Genomic DNA, 9512 nt, shown 5'->3' with positions numbered 1-9512 from the left:
ATAAATGCATTGTTAAAAAGGATAATAATGAAGTTTTTCATGCTCTAAGAAATGGTAATGTGTACACTTTGCTTTTGTGTGAATTACATGATCAAGATGTCAAGTGCTTTGTATCCTCAAATGAAAATTGTTGGTTGTGGCATAGAAGGTTAGGTCATGCTAGTGTGGATTTGATTTCAAAGCTATCTAGAAATGAATTAGTCAAAGGCCTCCCAAAGACTAATTTTTCTAAAGATAAAACTTGTAACGCATGCCAAATAGGCAAGCAAATCAAGACATCATTTAAAAGGAAAAAGGACATAACAACTACAAGGCCACTTGAATTAATTCATATGGACTTATTCAGTCCGGAGAGAATTGCTAGTCTTGGTGGAAAACTCTATGCATTTGTCATTGTTGATGATTACTCTAGATTCTCTTGGGTATTTTTCCTTACACACAAAAATGAGGCTCATGCAATCTTTACTAAATTTTGTAAGAGAGTTGAGAACGAGAAAGAGTGTAAGATTAAGTCCATTAGAAGTGATAGAGGAAGAAAGTTCGATAACCAAGATGTAGAAAGATTTTGTGATGAAAATGGATACAATCATAATCTTTCGGCTCCTAGAACTCCTCAACAAAATGGAGTTGTTGAAAGGAAAAATAGGTCTCTCCAAGAAATGGCTAGGACTATGTTAAATGAACATAAATCTCCTAGAACTCTATCGGCCGAAGCCGTTAGTACCTCATGCTATGTCATAAATAGAGTAATCATTAGAAAACTTCTTAATAAGACTCCTTATGAACTTTGGAACAAAAGGAAGCCAAATATTGGATACTTTAAAGTTTTTGGGTGTAAATGCTTCGTATTAAATGACAAAGATAGTCTAGGAAAATTTGATCCTAAATCGGATGAAGGTATTTTTCTAGGTTATTCAACTCGTAGCAAAGCATTTAGAGTGTTCAACAAAAGAACACTAGTGGTTGTGGAATCTATACACGTCGTATTTGATAAGTCACCATTACCTCCTCTTAGGTGCTCATTGGATGATAATGAAGATGTGATTGAGATTGAAAAGAACATTGAAAATCTTGATTTAAATAGTTCGTCTATTGAAGATCACTCCAAAGATGTTCCAAAAGATTGTCACTCTCATGAAGATACTCTTCCTAAGGCTAGGAAGCAAGTGTCTAATCATCCAATAAATCAAATTATTGGCGATCCATCTAAAGGAGTAAGCACTAGATCTCAAATAAGTAATGTTTGCAACTATGTAGCTTTTGTTTCCCAACTTGAACCAAAGAATATTCTTGAAGCCAAAAATGATGAATCTTGGCTCTTGGCCATGCAAGAAGAACTTAATCAATTTGAAAGAAATGATGATTGGCATTTGGTTCCAAGACCTAAAGATAAAACTGTCATTGGCACAAAGTGGGTGTTTAGAAATAAAAAGGATGAATCGGGAACAATTGTGAGAAATAAGGCAAGGCTTGTTGCTCAAGTTATAATCAAGAAGAAGGAATTGATTATGAGGAAACTTTTGCCCCCGTAGTTTGACTTGAAGCTATAAGAATGCTTCTTGCATTTGCATCTCATAAAAACTTTAAGTTATATCAAATGGATGTAAAAAACGCTTTCTTAAATGGCTTCATTGAAGAAGAAGTGTATGTTGAACAACCACCTGGCTTTGAAAGTTATAATTGTCCAAACCATGTTTTCAAATTGACAAAAGCATTGTATGGTTTGAAACAAGCTCCAAGAGCTTGGTATGAAAGACTAAGTAGTTTTTTACTTGCAAATGGGTTCATTCGAGGAAAAATTGACAATACTCTTTTCACTAAAACCATTGATTGCAACTTGTTGGTCATTCAAATTTATGTTGATGATATTATCTTTGGATTAACCAATAGTGTATTATGTGAAAAGTTTGCCTCTTGTATGCAAAATGAATTTAAAATGAGCATGATGGGTGAACTAACCTTCTTCTTAGGGTTGCAAATCAAACAAACACTTGATGGTATTTTTGTTTGCTAATCTAAGTATGTTAAGGATTTGCTAAAGAAATTTGGCTTGGAGGAAGTCAAACATGTTATTACTCCAATGAGCTCTTCTTTGAAACTTGACAAAGATGAAAAGGGCATTAATGTGGATATTAAAAAATATAGAGGTATGATTGGTAGTCTCTTATATTTAACCGCAAGTAGACCGGACATCATGTTTAGTGTATGCTTATGTGCTCATTTTCAATCTTGCCCTAAAGAATCTCATCTATGTTCTGTTAAACGCATCTTTCGTTATTTAAGTTATACTACATTCTTAGGTCTTTGGTATCCTAGACATACATCATTTGAACTTGTTGGTTACTCGGATGCTGACTTTGGAGGATGCAAAATTGATAGAAAAAGCACTAGCGGGACTTGCCACTTCATTGGACAATCATTGGTTTCTTGGTCCTGTAAGAAACAAAACTCTGTTGCTCTATCAACGACGGAAGTCGAGTATATTACAGCCGGTAGGTGTTGCGCTCAAACGCTTTACATTAAGCAACAACTTGAGGACTTTGGACTTCATTTTGATCATGTTCCTATAATGTGTGATAATACAAGTGCAATTTGTATTTCAAAAAATCCAATTCAGCATTATAGGACAAAGCATATAGAAATTAGGTACCACTTTCTTAGGGATCATGTCTCTAAGGCCGACATTGAACTTATGTTTGTCAATACGGAGAAACAATTAGCTGATATTTTTACAAAACCACTCCAAGAAGATAGGTTTTGTTTGCTTAGAAGGGAAATTGGAATGTGCTCAGAAGAAGAAATACAGCAGTAAAGCAAAGCAGCAGCAGAGCCAGCTCCATTCAGAAAAAGAGTCGTCTCTTTGAAGAAAAAGAGCCGTCTCTACTCAAGGCAGAGCAGTCTCCACAGATGATATCAAATTGCTTGCTCTCGGGATTTCAAAAATTTTAAGAAAGAGCCTGCTCTATAAAAACAAGAGCCGTCTCTCCAACCTGTATACAAATTGGAATAGGAAGAGCCGTCTCTAGAAAAAGGCAGAGCCGGCTCCTTCAGTGCTAAATTTTTTCCAACTCTCGGGATCTCCTCTGCAGACAATTGAGCCTGCTCAACAAAAAGGAAGAGCTGGCTCCTAAAATGCCTTAAACATCCATCTCTTAGCATCTCTGAAAAAGCCCAAAAGAGCCGGCTCTACAAATTTATTGAGCCGTCTCCAAAAATTGGTTTGAGCCGTCTCTACATTCCTTCTTGAGCTGGCTGTTTCACTTTATTTTATTTTATTTTATTTTATTTTATTTTTTATTTTTTATTTTTATTTTTTACTTGGCAAGGAGCCGGCTCTAAAAATTTTAAAGAGTCGGCTCCATCTTTTTTTTTAGAGCCGGCTGCTAACTCAAAGAGCCGGCTCAACAACCTAAGAGCTGGCTCCATTAAACTTCAAGAGCCGGCTCCATTAAAATCCAAGAGCCGGCTCCATTTCATTCATACAGGCCCTTCACGAATTGCTCTTGTATGTCATTTCTATCTACTCACTGTTGGGCATAATCTCATTCACTTCCAGAGAGCATCTCGGCTAGGGCAGTCTTCATTTTCCTCTTGTTTCTTCAAGTAAGTGAATTTTCCATCTAATTCTTTCCACATTTCATAAATTCATTGCTTGTTTATTAATTTTTCAGTAATTAATTTTTAATTTCATCCTTTAAATCCATCATTCCATGAATCCCTTATCTATACAGTAGCTTTTCTCTTCCATATGAAATTTGCTTGTTTATGGTCTGTCATTAAAAATTTATTCCACAAACTTCCATTTGTCCTTTAATCAATTTGTTGATTCATCATATTTAGATCAAATTTTGTGTTCTTGCATAAATTTTGTCATTAAACCCATTTTTTTTTCTTTTATTATTTTTGTGCTTTATTATCTGAATTTATTTTTGAATAATTGTGATGACTTTGGTTCATTTGAGTAGTACATTTCACAATTCTGTCGAATTTACACTATTAAGATGAATTTATATATATATTTCAATCCCTAGAGCATGTTATATAAATTTTCTTTTTGGTTTATCAAGCACACATTTTAGAATTGTTCCATGCACTGTCCTGTCAAAATTCCATATGCTTCCATTTAAGTCTAAATTTAAATTCTCCATTATGATTCCATTTTGATTCTTCATGTCTAGATAAATTATTTTTCACTCAAAATTCTAACTAATGTGCAACTTTAATTGGGCCTTTTCATTGGTTCAATATGTTTTATAATTTCTAATGTTAATCTTCTGTCTAAACTTATTTGAGATTTAAATTTTTCATTGTCTTTTAAATTGGATTTTTATTCAGAGAATTCCTCTGTAATTTCAGTTTAATTTCTAGAAATGTCCACGGCTTCATCCTCACGTAGAAAGAATCCTTCTCGTGGACAAAAACGGTCTACTCAACATAATAATGAATCAAGCCCTAGTGAACCAAATCCTCCTCCACTTCAAATCTCTGCCACCAAGCTATATAAAAACCCTACATACAAAAGCATATATGACAAATTCTTTCAGCATAGAAAAGTGGCCACAGCAATGGTGTTGTCTGACACAATTTGCAATGATCTTCATCTTAACACCTATAGATTGTTTGATGCAATTGGCCTTGGATCATTTGTTGGAATGAATGAAGGTTACTATCCAAAATCAGTAAAGTTATTTTACACTCATCTTGAAGAAATGCCTGGAGAAGAAAAACTTAATTGCTATATGACTGGAATATATTTTCACCTTGATACAAACAGCATTGCTCGAATCCTTCACCTTCCCCCTGTGGATGGAATTCAATTTCATTCTTATTTCAACTGGTTTAAAGGACAAGGTTTTGATAAACTAGCGACTATTCAGCAAATGAGTTATGATTCAAATGTAACCAATACCAGAGAAGTCAACACCAAGCAATTAACTATGGAAGCTCGGTTGATTCACAAGATCATCATGTACTCTATTCTTCCCAAATCTGGCAGTCGATCCAAAGTTTCCCACATGGACGTCTTTCTTATTTGGTGTGTCTTAAATGGCAAGCACTTTGATCTTGCATACATAATTTTTCATCACCTTCTTACATGCAAAAGAAAGAAAAAGGTCTCTCTATATTATCCCATGGTTCTCTCTCACATATTTATGGCTAAGAAGGTTCCGCTTGATAATCGTGAAGTAGTCAAACCAAGGACAAAACACATTCTCACTGCCTCAAATCTTGCGTCAATGGGGCTAAAAAGGGATTCCAATGGAGTGTGGTTTTATCCTAGGCAACGAAGGTTCGAAGAGGCTCGAGCTAGAGGAGAAGAGATTGAGGATGTTGATGATGGGGATGAAGACGAACATGAAAGTGATGACGATAATGAAAATGTGGAAGTTCCAGTTGAAAATCGTACCAATCGTGCTCTCTTGTTGGAAATTCTCAAAGGCACTCGTCAAAACCAAGCCACTCTTGAAAAATAACAAACTCAACTTGACGAAATATACATGGCAATCGCTCATCTTAATGAGGATTTTACAGAATTTTGAAACCAATATGGACCTTCTTCTCCTTAAAACAGTTTTTCTCCATTTCAAACCCTCTTTTGTGTGCACTTATTAGCTTTATTTACTTTAGAGAAGCATTTTTCTATGTTTTATAAACTATGCCTTTATCTGTCATATGGTACTCGTGTTCACAGTCTCTTTCTGTTATCTATAAAATGCCATATTTGCTCATCTTTTGCCCTTTAATTCATTCTTCTCTGATATTTCCTGAAATGTCAAGTTATGTCTCTTTATCTATTCATTTAGTCTCCCATTTTTTTTGAGATGACAAAGGGGGAGAAAGATGTGTTATCATGCTAATGTGCTATTCTATTACTTTTTAAGTATCTTGATAGATGCATATTGATAGGGGGAGTATTCTAAAAATGTCTGTGAAATTTATATGCTTTCAAATTGTCTAAAATTATTGCTATAGAATCAAGTCTGATATAATTTTCAAAATATGCTTATTGATAAGGGGAGCATTCTTTCTAATGCAACTCCATGTTGACTATAAACACATCAATGTTTTGTCATCATCAAAAAGGGGGAGATTGTTGGCCTAAGGATTTTATCTAAAGGTCAATCTTATGTTTTGATGATTACAATCCATTAATGATGTTTATGTACTAATATTTTCATTGAGTGAAGTATAGTTGATCAATCATTCAATCCTCAATGATGAGCTAGAAGTTCCATTTCAAGCATTCCAAACACTCAAGCAATGATTTCAAAGAAGCATCAAAGTGCAAGAAAATAAAGAAGAACTCGGACTTCATAGATCATTCAAGTTTTTCAGCAAATCTTCATCAAGCCTAGACAATCATGATCAAGAAATGAAGAAAAGGATAGATAGGATGGTGAGAGACTTAAGGTTTAATGTCAAAGTTTAGTTGAATATATTTTGAAGCTCAAAATTACAATTCATGCATATCATTCTCATTTTATCTTTTAAAGAACATAAAATTACCTCATTAAGTTTTTGAACACATTCATATGAGCCTTACATCATACTGGAATTCATTTTAAGTCTCTTACTGAAAGTAGAGAAGGCTCAACAAAATTAGAGAAGGCTCAGGGGAAAGTAGAGAAGGCTCTACGAAAGTAGAGAAGGCTCTACGAAAGTAGAGAAGTCTCTAAAAATCTAGAGAAGGCTCAGAAAATTAGAGCAGGCTCCATTTCAATTAGAGACGGCTCTAAAAGCTATTTTTCAACGAAAAATGAAGTTTCCATCCAAAGAGAAAGCTCCCAAAAAGGAGAGCCGGCTCTCAAGGCTAGGGAGCCACCTCCTCTTGTTTACAAGAGCTGGCTCCTTCTAGGGTTTTGATCTACAACAGAAACTTTTTCATTTATTGTTTTCCAACCACCTGCAACAGCTATATTGACCATTGTTTATCTATAAATACAGAGGTTGGTCTGCATAAAAAAGAACACTATTATAGAGAGCATTCTACCATTCCTGAAAAACATTAAAGAAGCATTCGTTGAGCTTTCATTCCTTCTGCTTTCATTTCCTCTCTTACATTTCATTTTACTGTAGTAATTATGAGCTTCAGATATATATTCATCTTTACTATAGTCGTGAGCGGAACTGTGTAATTCTATCTTTGAGAGATTTATTGTACAATTCATTTTTATTCCAAGTTATTGTAAAAGGGTTGGTGTAACCCAAAAGAAAGTCTAGGAGAAGAGTGTTCTCTTAGCAAGGAAGAGAAGCAAGGTCTTGCTTCAATTGAAGGTTTGCTCTCCACCATTAAGGAGAAGCTCTAGTGATTTTGGGAAGTCTCAAGGGGGACCTTGAGCCAAGGAGTAGAAGTTCCAAACCTCGCTAAATCGCCGAGTCATAGTTTGCAATCTTTCATCTCTATCTCTCTTATACTTGTGCCATACACTGCTTGAATATTTCAGTTTCTATGTGTTTAATAGTTTGTTAGATTTAATATATTTAAATTGCAAAAATTGGCCCTTGACTCTATTCACCCCCCCTCTAGAGTCAATTAGTGACTAACAATATATATATATATAATTATTAATATTATGTTCATATATATATAGTTCTATAGACTTAGTATATATTTATATATATTTAATTGTATTTTCCTTCCCCTTTTCTTTTTTTAATCCTTAAGTAAATTAGAGTTGGAATGGGATGAGGATTTGTGTAGGGTTTATTTTGTATATGCCTATATATATACAATAATGAGTCTGCTAAGGGTTAAAACCCTATTCACGTAATAGAGAGTTTAGAGAGAGAAATAAGAGAAAGGAAGGAGGAGGAAAACGAAGAAGGAGGCTTGGGTTTCAATCTGTAAATCCCTAAGGCAAGTTCTAATTCTGTCTCTTCTCCTTTGATCTGTGTTTCTGTACATGCCTAGTTTAATTCCAGGGTGTTTAATTAAATTAACGGAGCCTATTTGAATATTAAAAATCAGAATTTAAAGTGTATGCTAATAGGTAATGGAGTTTATGTAGAATTTACATGATGTGATGATTTAATACATGTTATGTGTTTTAAATTGATGTATTAATGTTTAAATACAGTATAATCAGTGTTAAAACACTCTGGGATGTAGAGTTACTGCTTAAGACCTGTAATAATGGAGGTTAGATGGAGCAGAGGTCGTCGGGGTTGGAGAAGGTGATCAGCTGCGGGGTTTCGGCTGACCGGTTTGGTATTTCGGTCGACCAAAGTGGCTTAGCAGTGAGGGGTAGAGGTTGTATTTCGGCTGATTAGATTGGGTATTTCAATCGACCGAAATAGCTGTATCAGCCGACCGGTTTGGTACTTCGGTCAACCGGTTTGGTACTGAATCTGAATTTTTAAGATATTTGTAAACTGTTCATATTTTTATAATGATTGGAATCTATTTTAATAATTTAAATTGATTAATTAGATTCATGGAGGAATGGAAAAGCATGATTAAATATTGATATGCTAATGATAGGAACAACATGGACTTTAATTGATATATATGTTGTTGATGGAGGATATAATTACTTAACTTTAATCTAGCAAGGTTTCGTGATGTATGGATGTATGATTTAGTCATATATTGTTAGTATAATATGATCATATTTATATTTGATTTTTATTATGCTCATCTCTGGATTTAGTTGATGTGGTATTATATTTATTTGATCAATTGTGGATTGTATGATGTAATGCACCAGTATGGGATGGTGACATTCTAGGGACGAATTAACTTATCAGTTAAGTCCTACCTATTTTTATATAAGGGAATGGATTAACTCAAATGTTAAGTCATACTTATATTTGTGTCAGGTCAACTGAACAAGTTGAATGGCCTATTGTGGATTACTTTATATTGGATAGGATGGTTGTTATATATATATATATATATATATATATATATATATATATATATATATATATATAGTTATGAGCCATGATATGAGCTTGAGTCTTAGGATCTATGGTTAGGGCGCGTATATTGTCAGGGATGTGTAGCTAGATATAGTGTAGTCATGTACTCTTGTAGGTTTAGGTACTCATGCTCACTATATGTGCGTTTTTGCATGTTGCCTACTATTCAGGTTGAGACAACCCTATAGTTTAGTGAGGTTCCTCTAGTGTGTGTGTGTGTGTGTGTATATATATATATATACGGACTATATAGTTATTGTTGAATTGACTAGAATGTATGCATGTATCGGGTCTCTGTTTAGCATGTAGTAGATTAGAACTTGTTCGTGGGCCTGAGCCACTGTTATTTTTCAGGTGTTCGTCAGATCCAGTCATAAAGGGTGGTTCGTGCGGAGAAGAAACTATTCATTCACTCTTCCGATTCGACGTAGGAGTCTTCCTTATGTTTTAGTATTTGGTTTCAATTTTATTTCATTTTTGTTTAGTAAAAGTTGGATTATGGTTAAGGGTTCACATGATGGATTCCCGAGTTGTATTGATACTGGAGATTTTGGATACTGTCATTTGGAGGATTATTTAATTAATTATTT

This window comes from Cornus florida, unplaced genomic scaffold, assembly GCF_030987335.1.
Source record: "Cornus florida cultivar Cherokee Brave unplaced genomic scaffold, ASM3098733v1 CherokeeBrave_3.0.0_Hap2_Chr06, whole genome shotgun sequence".
Taxonomy (NCBI): Eukaryota; Viridiplantae; Streptophyta; class Magnoliopsida; order Cornales; family Cornaceae; genus Cornus; species Cornus florida.
This window is presented reverse-complemented; position numbering follows the sequence as displayed.